Source organism: Pseudophryne corroboree, chromosome 5 (assembly GCF_028390025.1).
Source record: "Pseudophryne corroboree isolate aPseCor3 chromosome 5, aPseCor3.hap2, whole genome shotgun sequence".
In the NCBI taxonomy this organism is placed as follows: Eukaryota; Metazoa; Chordata; class Amphibia; order Anura; family Myobatrachidae; genus Pseudophryne; species Pseudophryne corroboree.
The window spans coordinates 296787452-296796925 of record NC_086448.1 but is presented as its reverse complement, the minus strand read 5'-3'; the positions used below and the strand labels follow the sequence as shown (position 1 = coordinate 296796925).

At 48.0% G+C, this 9474-nt stretch overlaps 1 pseudogene; it reads left to right on the top strand.

The window, feature by feature from the left end:
* Positions 1-5087: 5087 nt before the first annotated feature.
* Positions 5088-5205, top strand: LOC134930241 (5S ribosomal RNA; annotated as a pseudogene).
* The last annotated feature ends 4269 nt before the right edge of the window (positions 5206-9474 follow it).

The window sequence follows — 9474 nt, the reverse complement described above, 5'->3', positions numbered from 1 at the left end:
AGGATACTATTTTACTGACCCTGGGGCATATAAAGGACGCTGTCCTATATATGAGGGATGCCCAGAGGGACATTTGCCTACTGGGCTCTAGAATAAATGCAATGTCGATTTCTGCCAGAAGGGTCCTGTGGACTCGGCAATGGACAGGCGATGCCGACTCTAAAAAGCACATGGAGGTTTTACCCTACAAGGGTGAGGAATTGTTTGGGGACGGTCTCTCGGACCTAGATTCCACAGCTACAGCTGGGAAGTCATATTTTTTGCCATATATTCCCTCACAGCCTAAGAAAGCACCGTATTACCAAATGCAGTCCTTTCGATCACAAAAAGGCAAGAAAGTCAGAGATGCGTCCTTTCTTGCCAGGGGCAGGGGTAGAGGAAAGAAGCTGCACCATACAGCTAGTTCCCAGGAACAGAAGTCCTCCCCGGCTTCCACTAAATCCACCGCATGACGCTGGGGCTCCACAGGTGGAGCCGGGAGCGGTGGGGGCGCGTCTCCGAAAATTCAACCACCAGTGGGTTCGCTCACAGGTGGATCCCTGGGCTATACAGATTGTGTCTCAGGGATACAAGCTGGAAAGTGATGCCCCCTCACCGTTACCTAAAATCAGCCCTGCCTGCTTCCCCCATAGAAAGGGAAGTAGTGTTAGCGGCAATTCACAAATTATATCTCCAGCAGGTGGTGGTACAGGTTCCCCTCCCTCAACAGGGAAGGGGTTACTATTCCACAATGTTTGTGGTTCCGAAACCGGACGGTTCGGTCAGACCCATATTGAATTTAAAATCCCTGAACATTTACCTGAAAAGGTTCAAGTTCAAGATGGAATCGCTCAGAGCGGTCATTTCAAGCCTGGAAGAGGGGGATTTTATGGTGTCTCTGGACATAAAGGATGCTTACCTGCATGTCCCCATTTATCCACCTCATCAGGAGTACCTCAGATTTGTGGTACAGGACTGTCATTACCAATTCCAGACGTTGCCGTTTGGTCTCTCCACGGCACCGAGAATATTTACCAAGGTAATGGCGGAAATGATGGTGCTCCTTCGAAAGTAGAGTGTCACAGTTATCCCATACTTGGACGATCTCCTCATAAAGGCGAGGTCCAGAGAGCAGTTGCTGATCAGCGTAGCACACTCTCAGGAAGTGTTGCAACAGCACGGCTGGATTTTGAATATTCCAAAGTCACAGCTGATCCCTACGACTCGTCTGCCCTTCCTGGGCATGATTCTGGACACGGACCAGAAAAAGGTGTTTCTCCCGGCGGAGAAGGCTCAGGAGCTCGTGACTCTGGTCAGAGAACTCTTAAAACCAAAACAGGTGTTGGTGCATCACTGCATGCGAGTCCCGGTAAAGATGGTGGCGTCATACAAAGCCATTCCCTTCGGCAGGTTCCATGCGAGGACCTTTCAGTGGGATCTGTTGGACAAGTGGTCCGGATTGCATCTTCAGATGCATCAGCTTATCACCCTATCCCCCAGGGCCAGGGTGTCTCTTCTGTGGTGGCTGCAGAGTGCTCACCTTCTCGAGGGCCGCAGGTTCGGCATACAGGACTGGGTCCTGGTGACCACGGATGCAAGCCTCCGAGGATGGGGAGCAGTCACTCAGGGAAGAAACTTCCAAGGGCTGTGGTCGAGTCAGGAGGCTTGTCTGCACATCAATATCCTGGAACTAAGGGCCATATACAACGCCCTGAGTCAAGCGGAGCCTCTGCTTCGCAACCAACCGGTGCTGATTCAGTCAGACAACATCACCGCAGTGGCTCATGTAAACCGCCAGGGCGGCACAAGAAGCAGGGTAGTGATGGCGGAAGCCACCAGGATTCTTCGTTGGGCGGAGAATCGCGTGCAAGCACTGTCAGCAGTGTTCATTCTGGGAGTGGACAACTGGGAAGCAGACTTCCTCAGCAGGCACGACCTCCACCCGGGAGAGTGGGGACTTCATCAAGAAGTCTTCACACAGATTACAAATCGATGGGAACTGCCACAGGTGGACATGATGGCATCCCGCCTTAACAAAAAGCTACAAAGGTATTGCGCCAGGTCAAGAGACCCTCAGGCGATAGCTGTGGACGCACTAGTAACACCGTGGGTGTTCCAGTCGGTCTATGTGTTTCCTCCTCTTCCTCTCATACCCAAGGTGCTGAGAATCGTAAGAAAAAATAAGAATTTACTCACCGGTAATTCTATTTCTCGTAGTCCGTAGTGGATGCTGGGTACTCCATAAGGACCATGGGGAATAGACGGGCTCCGCAGGAGACTGGGCACTCTTTAAAGAAAGATTAGGTACTACATCTGGTGTGCACTGGCTCCTCCCTCTATGCCCCTCCTGCAGACCTCAGTTAGGGAAACTGTGCCCGGAAGAGCTGACATTACTAGGAAAGGATTTGGAATCCAGGGTAAGACTCATACCAAAGGAGAGTGTATGGTTCCTGTATAGTACAGGAGCCAAAAGAGAAAAGAAGAAAGACTACAAGTCTCTTCTGGGGCACACTTTTGTTGTGAAATGTGTAATATTGGCCCTCATTCCGAGTTGATCGGTCGCAAGGCGAATTTAGCAGAGTTACACACGCTAAGCCGCCGCCTACTGGGAGTGAATCTTAGCTTCTTAAAATTGCGACCGATGTATTCGCAATATTGCGATTACTAACTACTTAGCAGTTTCAGAGTAGCTCCAGACTTACTCTGCCTGTGCGATCAGTTCAGTGCTTGTCGTTCCTGTTTGACGTCACAAACACACCCAGCGTTCGCCCTGGCACTCCCACCGTTTCTCCGGCCACTCCTGCGTTTTTTCCGGAAACGGTAGCGTTTTCAGCCACACGCCCCTGAAACGCCGTGTTTCCGCCCAGTAACACCCATTTCCTGTCAATCACATTACGATCGCCGGAGCGAAGAAAAAGCCGTGAGTAAAAATACTTTCTTCATAGTAAAGTTACTTGGCGCAGTCGCAGTGCGAACATTGCGCATGCGTACTAAGCGGATTTTCACTGCGATGCGATGAAAAATACCGAGCGAACAACTCGGAATGAGGGCCATTGTTATATTAAATAATAACTTTTATTAATATTCCTCTAAAATAAGGGGCTATGAGGCAAAAAAGAACAGAGAAATGATAAGGATACTATCAATTATCAAAAGGTTAATCAATCCAATTTGAGCATAATTGATTGAATCACGTGATACAAATCAAACTGAATGACTCAGTTTGGCGAAATTATATGTGTGTCTCTAATGTTAGAGGAAATACAATTAAAGTATAAATAATGTGTGGGTTATCTTCTTCCGAAAAAAAGAGATGTACTTATAATAAAAATAACAATAACAATATATCGGAAGAGAGAGGTATTTCTCTGTCTAACAAACCGGGCTCCACCCTGATAATTGGTAAGAAATCAACTTCCACAATCTGAAGTAAATGTAGTGATTGATAACAACAATACTTTGGCTCCGGGTCCTGTGTTCTGAATTAGGATATAGGATATAAATACCTGCGGTACCAAGTATTCTCTGGTGGTCTCCCAACCAGGTACTGACCTGGCCCACAGTGCTTGGCTTCAAAGATCAGACGAGCAGAGGCGTCACCAGGTGTGGTGACACCCGGTGCGCACCCCTGATGTACTGCCGCGATCGCGGCAAAAAGGGGGCGTGGCCTTACAGCTAGGGGGCGTGGCTTCGCGGGGATACCGGGATCGTCACTCTGGGGGCGTGCCCAGCATCTCCGGAGATGCTGGGCTTCCCCCAGAGACGGTCTCAGTGTGCGGTCGGCTCCTCTGCTATGACAGGAGCCGGGTGCTGTAGCGGAATTTCACACTGCAGCACCTGGCTCCTGTCACTGCGGAGGAGCTGACATTTGGTGTCACCCCCTCCAGGTGTCACACCCGGGTGCGGGCCGCACCCCCCGCACCCGCCTTGTGACGCCACTGCAGACGAGGTTGGGCATACTCAGTGTGGTTTGACCGCAGGTAAATATATCCTGCTTAATGATGTCCGGAACCAAGTATTTAGTTCTGAAAGATCTCACATTTTTGGTGAGATATTTGGGAGCTCTTATAATCCAGACACTAGTAACACCTGGTATTCCCTGATGTTCACCAAGGGTATACTCTTTACCGGTCCCTCTGGTCTAAACCTCAAAAAAAAAAAAAGGGACTGAAATAGTCTTTTACAGTGTTATAGACTTTGGGTTGATGTCTGGATGGCACCGGTGGTTGGTGGCAGTCAATGGGGAAATGGAGAATTAGCTACGAGCTACGGCGTCTTTCTGCTGGGCTCCCCCTCCACCATGGACCTCTAGCGGCAGTCTCCATCGACTAAGGGGGGTATCTCACCCCTCCACCTAACAGTAGGATATAATCTTTTTGTCTGATGCACCATCCGAGACGAAACTTCCGCCAAACTGCATATATATTTTTTGTGGCTTTAAGTTTCTCAGATACTGATGTGACTTTTCACTTAGATATCTTATACTAAGTTGAAATATATAAGAAACATGGCAACAAGGGGAATGCATCAGGCTTATTAGTAAGCCGTACCCTGGTCCAGGACTTATCCTCAATTTGTTACCATTATTATTATTAATATATATTTTCTGTATATATATAATTTTTGTAACTTCAACACAATCCACACATGGTTCTTAACAGGGTCTTTCCCGCTTCTTTGATTTTTTGATCATTAATTCCCTCTGGATCATCTGCTATTTTTAGGCCAGTATTTTGGGACCAATACCAGCATTACAGTCACGCAAGACTCCTGGCCGAATCTGGAGAATCTTTAAATACTTGAATTAAACCCCAAATTAGCTCGTAGCTGATTCTCCATTTCCCCATTGACCGCCACCAACCACCGGTGCCATCCAGACTTCAACCCAAAGTCTATAACACTGTAAAAGACTATTCCAGTCCCTTTTTTTTTTTTTTTTTGAGGTTTAGACCAGAGGGACCGATAAAGAGTATACCCTTGGTGAACATCAGGGAATACCAGGTGTTACTAGTGTCTGGATTATAAGAGCTCCCAAATATCTCACCAAAAATGTGAGATCTTTCAGAACTAAATACTTGGTTCCGGACATCATTAAGCAGGATATATTTACCTGCGGTCAAACCACACTGAGTATGCCCAACCTCGTCTGATCTTGGAAGCCAAGCACTGTGGGCCAGGTCAGTACCTGGTTGGGAGACCACCAGAGAATACTTGGTACCGCAGGTATTTATATCCTATATCCTAATTCAGAACACAGGACCCGGAGCCAAAGTATTGTTGTTATCAATCACTACATTTACTTCAGATTGTGGAAGTTGATTTCTTACCAATTATCAGGGTGGAGCCCGGTTTGTTAGACAGAGAAATACCTCTCTCTTCCGATATATTGTTATTGTTATTTTTATTATAAGTACATCTCTTTTTTTCGGAAGAAGATAACCCACACATTATTTATACTTTAATTGTATTTCCTCTAACATTAGAGACACACATATAATTTCGCCAAACGGAGTCATTCAGTTTGATTTGTATCACGTGATTCAATCAATTATGCTCAAATTGGATAGATTAACCTTTTGATAATTGATAGTATCCTTATCATTTCTCTGTTCTTTTTTGCCTCATAGCCCCTTATTTTAGAGGAATATTAATAAAAGTTATTTTTTAATATAACAATATTACACATTTCACAACAAAAGTGTGCCCCAGAAGAGACTTGTATTCTTTCTTCTTTTCTCTTTTGGCTCCTGTACTATACAGGAACCATACACTCTCCTTTGACTAAGTTTACTGAACTACCTCTGGGAGCACCGCCAACCCAGTGCCAGATATTAATTATTAACTCATTCATGGCCATATGTTGGTTTACGTTATAGCTATAGGTTTATCCTATACCAATTAAATCAGCAAGTATTTAGATTGAGAGATCCTGTGCAGACTCTATCACCCCCCTTTCCATAAGACTCATACCAGCCACACCAATCACACCGTACAACTCGTGATAACTATACCCAGTTAACAGTATGAACAATAGCTGAGTCTCATTCAACAGATGGCTCAGAACAATAACCCTATAGTTAAGCAATAACTATATACAAGTATTGCAGAAGTCCGCACTTGGGACGGGCTCCCAGCATCCACTACGGACTACGAGAAATAGAATTACCGGTGAGTAAATTCTTATTTTCTCTGACGTCCTAGTGGATGCTGGGTACTCCGTAAGGACCATGGGGATTATACCAAAGCTCCCAAACGGGCGGGAGAGTGCGGATGACTCTGCAGCACCGAATGAGCAAACTCAAGGTCCTCCTCAGCCAGGGTATCAAACTTGTAGAATTTTGCAAACGTGTTTGATCCCGACCAGGTAGCAGCTCAGCAAAGTTGTAAAGCCGAGACCCCTCGGGCAGCCGCCCAAGAAGAGCCCACCTTCCTCGTGGAATGGGCTTTTACTGATTTAGGATGCGGCAGTCCAGCCGCAGAATGTGCAAGTTGAATCGTGCTACAGATCCAGCGAGCAATAGTCTGCTTAGAAGCAGGAGCACCCAGCTTGTTGGGTGCATGCAGGATAAACAGCGAGTCAGTTTTTCTAACTCTAGCCGTCCTGGAAACATAGATTTTCAGGGCCCGGACTACGTCCAGCAACTTGGAATCCTCCAAGTCCCGAGTAGCCACAGGCACCACAATAGGTTGGTTCAAATGAAACGCTGATACCACCTTAGGGAGAAATTGGGGACGAGTCCTCAATTCTGCCCTGTCCATATGGAAGATCAGATAAGGGCTTTTACAAGACAAAGCCGCCAATTCTGACACACGCCTAGCGAAGCCAAGGCCAAAAGCATGACCACTTTCCACGTGAGATACTTCAACTCCACGGTCTGAAGTGGCTCAATCAATGTGATTTTAGGAAATCCAACACTACGTTGAGATCCCAAGGTGCCACTGGAGGCACAAAAGGGGGCTGAATATGCAGCACTCCCTTAACAAACGTCTGAACTTCAGGCAGTGAAGCCAGTTCTTTTTGAAAGAAAATAGACAGGGCCGAAATCTGGACTTTAATGGATCCCAATTTTAGGCCCATAGACACTCCTGACTGTAGGAAGTGCACAAATCGACCCAGCTGAAATTCCTCCGTTGGAGCCTTCATAGCCTCACACCAAGCAACATATTTTCGCCATATGCGGTGATAATGTTTTGCTGTCACATCCTTCCTAGCTTTTATCAGCGTAGGAATGACTTCCACCGGAATGCCCTTTTCCATCAGGATCCGGCGTTCAACCGCCATGCCGTCAAACGCAGCCGCGGTAAGTCTTGGAACAGACAGGGCCCCTGCTGTAGCAGGTCCTGTAGGAGCGGCAGAGGCCAAGGGTCCTCTGAGATCATTTCTTGTAGTTCCGGGTACCAAGTTCTTCTTGGCCAATCCGGAACGATGAGTATAGTTCTTACTCCTCTCTTTCTTATTATCCTCAGTACCTTTGGTATGAGAGGAAGAGGAGGGAACACATAAACCGACTGGTACACCCACGGTGTCACTAGAGCGTCCACAGCTATCGCCTGAGGGTCCCTTGACCTGGCGCAATATCTTTTTAGCTTTTTGTTGAGGCGGGACGCCATCATGTCCACCTGTGGCCTTTCACAACGATTTACAATCAGCTGGAAGACTTCTGGATGAAGTCCCCACTCTCCCGGGTGGAGGTCGTGCCTGCTGAGGAAGTCTGCTTCCCAGTTGTCCACTCCCGGAATGAATACTGCTGACAGTGCTATCACGTGATTCTCCGCCCATCGGAGAATCTTTGTGGCTTCTGCCATTGCCATCCTGCTTCTTGTGCCACCCTGTCTGTTTACATGGGCGACCGCCGTGATGTTGTCTGACTGAATCAGCACCGGCTGGTTTTGAAGCAGGGGTTTTGCTTGACTTAGGGCATTGTAAATGGCCCTTAGTTCCAGAATATTTATGTGTAGGGAAGTCTCCTGACTCGACCATTGTCCTTGGAAGTTTCTTCCCTGAGTGACTGCCCCCCAACCTCGGAGGCTTGCATCCGTGGTCACCAGGACCCAGTCCTGAATGGCGAATCTGCGGCCCTCGAGAAGATGAGCACTCTGCAGCCACCACAGCAGAGACACCCTGGCCCTCGGGGACAGGGTGATCAACCGATGCATCTGAAGATGCGATCCGGACCACTTGTCTAACAGATCCCACTGAAAGATCCTTGCATGGAACCTGCCGAAGGGAATCGCTTCGTAAGAAGCTACCATCTTTCCCAGGATTCGCGTGCAGTGATGTACCGACACCTGTTTTGGTTTCAGGAGGTCTCTGACCAGAGATGACAACTCCTTGGCCTTCTCCTCCGGGAGAAACACCTTCTTCTGTTCTGTGTCCAGAATCATACCCAAGAACAGCAGACGCGTCGTAGGAACCAGCTGCGACTTTGGGATATTAAGAATCCAGCCGTGCTGTTGTAGCACTTCCTGAGATAGTGCTACTCTGACCAACAACTGCTCCATGGACCTCGCCTTTATAAGGCGATCGTCTAAGTACGGGATAATTATAACTCCCTTTTTTCGAAGGAGTATCATCATATCGGCCATTACCTTGGTAAATACCCTCGGTGCCGTGGACAGACCAAACGGCAACGTCTGGAATTGGTAATGGCAGTCCTGTACCACAAATCGGAGGTACTCCTGGTGAGGTGGGTAAATGGGGACATGTAGGTACGCATCCTTGATGTCCAGTGATACCATAAAATCCCCCTCTTCCAGGCTTGCAATAACCGCCCTTAGCGATTCCATTTTGAACTTGAACTTCCTTATATAAGTGTTCAAGGATTTCAAATTTAGAACGGGTCTCACCGAACCGTCTGGTTTCGGTACCACAAACATTGTGGAATAGTAACCCCGTCCCTGTTGAAGGAGGGGAACTTTGATTATCACCTGCTGGAGGTACAGCTTGTGAATTGCCGCCAGTACTACCTCCCTTTCCTTGGGAGTAGCTGGCAAGGCTGATTTGAGGTAACGGCGAGGGGGAGACGTCTCGAATTCCAGCTTGTATCCCTGAGATACCACTTGTAGAACCCAGAGATCCACCTGTGAGCGAACCCACTGGTCGCTGAAGTTCCGGAGACGGGCCCCCACCGCACCTGGCTCCACCTGTGGAGCCCCAGTGTCATGCGGTGGACTTAGTGGAAGCAGGGGAGGATTTTTGTTCCTGGGAACTGGCTGACTGGTGCAGCTTTTTCCCTCTACCCCTGCCTCTGGGCAGAAAGGACGCGCCTCTGACCCGCTTGCCTTTCTGGGGCCGAAAGGACTGTACTTGATAATACAGTGCTTTCTTAGGCTGTGAGGGAACCTGAGGTAAAAAGGTCGACTTCCCAGCTGTTGCTGTGGACACGAGGTCCGAGAGACCGTCCCCAAGCAATTCCTCACCCTTATAAGGCAAAACTTCCATGTGCCTTTTAGAATCAGCATCACCTGTCCACTGCCGAGTCCATAATACTCTCC